Raw genomic sequence first — 3,568 nt, 5'->3', positions numbered from 1 at the left:
CTCAATTGTTGTAGCGGAATTGGAAACAAGAACGATTGCACTCACCCACTTACAAACAGAAATCAAACAAAGAAATATAAAGATTTGCGTGATTCGGAGAGAAGAAATTTCCCTACGTCCACCCACAAGTGGTAGTCAATCACTATACCAAAGTGTTTACCGTGTGATATGGAATCAACTCAAGGAAAAGCTTTAATATCAAATGATAAAAGAATTACTACAAAGGGAGTAAGATTCGGATTACCTTGTTGACCAAATATTTCAAAACAAGAACATTTGTTTGAGATTCGAATTCATCAACAAACAAGAGCGATCATGTTTGGCTTGAATGATTCTTCTCGATAAAATATCTCAAGCCAATAACAGTTGTTTGAGATTTGAATCACTCCACAAATAAGATTGATCTGAATGATTGTACATGCAATTTAAATTACATAGAATTGCAAAAGAAACTTAAATTGTCTAAAGAAAACACAAATCCTTCTTTTTCCAAGTCTCAGTCATAAAGATAACATACATGCAATTATATAGCCTCAAAATGAAAACTAGACTTTTCAAGGGTTGTAATTTTCATATCTTATGACCCTAATTAACCACTTTATATAATTTATGACCATAATTAGCCACTATGCAAATAATCTTTAAAATACATCAAAGAAACACCAACTCTAAATTATGATTCACCAAAATTTATAACAATAAATCTTCATTCTTCTTCAATGTCGCATAAATTAAAATATCTTTTTGATAATTTTAACAATATTTTCTTCACATCTTCATTAAAGTATATTATATGATTGATGTCTCTTGGTTCATATTAGTATCTCTCACCGTCTAACACTACAAACTCTCTCAACAAAGTTCCTCCCAATTGCCTCTAGACAAATAAAAAATGGTAATGACTCCACTCCTCAAAACAATGCTAGACAAGTCTTTATTATAGACATAAAATCATTAATTCTTATACATGAATCAAATAAATGAGAATATGAAATAAAATGATTATGAATTAAATGAGAGTTAATAACCAAAATAAATGAGAATATGAACCATCTAGAGTTATAAACTAAATGAGAGTTATGACAATGCATGTTCATGACAACTTACAACAATCTCCAACCAGTTAGAAGATCCTTAAGTAGATAACTAGATCTCAAAGCAGATAATCAGTTTGGTTTCCATCAAGTCAATAGTTATTTCTTCATTAACTACCTCTGTTAACATAATCGCACGATTATCAGTAGTTCCAATTTTCAATAAACGAATGTCACCTTTATTAACAATTTCTCAAACAAAATGAAATCAACCATTAGTATGCTTAATATGAGCATGATGAACTTGCTTCTTTAACAAACAATAGCACTCTAGCTATCACAAAACACTTGTATATGTTCCTAAATAATACCCAAGTTATTAACCAAACCATGTATCCAAATAGCTTTTTAAAAAGCTATAGTGACTTGTCATATACTTCATTTTGGTGGTAAACAATGCAAAAGTAAACTTCAATATTAAACGCCAACAAACAGGTCCACCAGTCACTGTGGATGGATAACCAGTAATGGATCAACGCTTATCCAAATCGCCAGCATACTCGAGTCGCACGTGTCATAGTTTCAATATATCTTATTCTTTCAAACATACCACAGCAACATGCTCCATTATCGTGGTTTCATGAGGTAGTAAATGCTACCTCTTCTTGTCCCTCTAATTACCACCAAAGCTCCACGAGCTACTCTCAAATTTTCTCATTCCAAAGTGATATGATAACCATTTGCATCCAAAACACCAAAGGAAATCAAATTAATAAATCTTTGTTAGGGACGTACCTCACATTAAATACTGGTGCCCAACTACTCGAAAACCAACTGGTTGTGTCATATAATTTCTTCTTACAAATCTCCATACAAGAAATGATTTTTTATATCAAGTTGTGAAAGCTTAAGATTAAATTGAGCAACCAAAATCAAAAAAAATTAAATGGATGGAAATAATCTGAGTTCTTAAAAATAAATTTTTCAAGAACAAATATCATCAATAGCCCATACAAAAAATTTCTTCAATCTACGTACAAAACATTGTCCAATTGCTCGAAAACCAACCGATTGTATCATATATTTCTTCTTCTAAATTTTCATGCAAGAAAGCAATTTTTATATCGAGTTGTACAAGCTCAAGATTCAATTGAGAAACCAATGCCAACAAAATCCGAATTGATTAAGATAATCACAATTCTTGAAAAAAAATATGATTTCTAAGAACAATCCACCAACAACCCATACAAAGATTTCTTCAATCTACATAGCAAATGTTGTTACCTAACTACTCGAAAACCAACTGGTAATGGCATATATATTTTTCTTCCAAATCTCCATGCAAGAAAACAGTTTTTATATCGAGTTGTGCAAGCTTAAGATTAAATTGAGCAACTAATGTGAACAAAATCCGAATTGATGGAGATTATCACAAATCTTGGTCAAACTAGAAAATTTAACTTCAATGCACAATCAACGTGCACTACATTTTTGGTGGTCTTATGTGTGAACCTGTGAGTGCGATCTAAGGATGTGAAGGAGCAACAACACAAAACTTCATTCGACAATCCATGAAAAGAGGTAGCACATGCCTTGCAATATTGACAATTACTTCGAAAGAGAGAGATACGAAGCTATAAAAATGATAGTGACTATAAGATCTCACATTGGTTAGGGAGGAGAACTAGGCATTTTTTATAAGGGTGTGGAAACCTCCCCTAGCAAATGCGTTTTAAAAATCTTGAGAGGACGCCCAAAAGGGAAAGCCCAAAAAGGACAATATCTGCTAGTAGTGGGCTTGGTCTAATAGAAATTGTATGAGATTCAGACACCGGACGATGTGTCAGTGAGGAGACTGAGCCCTAAAGGAGGTAGACACGAGGCAATGTGCCAACAAGGATGCTGGGTTTTGAAGGGGGTGGATTGGGGATCCCACATTGGAGAATGGAATGAGTGTCAACGAGGACACTTATTATAGCTCCAAAGGGAGGTAGATTATGAGATCCCACATCGATTAGGAAGGAGAACAAAGCATTTTTTATTTTTTTTATACACGTGTGTAAACTTCCCCTAGCATGAAGTGTTTTAAAAACATTGAGGGAAAGCCAAAAAAAGAAAAACATAAAAAGGACAATGGGATGTTAACAACTAACTAAGCTACAAGATTAATTTCGTTAGCAATAGGCTTGAGTTGTTACATCGATTAATTGACCACATCTCGAAGGGGAAAGATGCACAAAGGTGAGTTTGGGACCGACAAAGCCAAGACAAAGAAAGAGAACGAGAATGAGTCGATGTCGATGTGGAGGTGGCTTCAAGTAGCTAGATGACATTTTAATACAAGTATAATGTTATCTCTTTTTTAATAGTGAATATTTATTTATTTGTATTAAACCTATCTAACCCCTACATCCTTCTTTGTACTAAGATTCGATCGTACAGCTACACTATTCTTAATATAAAATTAAAAAACATAATAATAATTAAAAAAAAAAAAAAAAAAAAAAAAAAAAAAAAAAAAAAAAAAAAAAAAA

The sequence above is a fragment of the Cucurbita maxima genome, unplaced genomic scaffold (assembly GCF_002738345.1).
Source record: "Cucurbita maxima cultivar Rimu unplaced genomic scaffold, Cmax_1.0 Cma_Scf00011, whole genome shotgun sequence".
Taxonomy (NCBI): Eukaryota; Viridiplantae; Streptophyta; class Magnoliopsida; order Cucurbitales; family Cucurbitaceae; genus Cucurbita; species Cucurbita maxima.
This window is presented reverse-complemented; position numbering follows the sequence as displayed.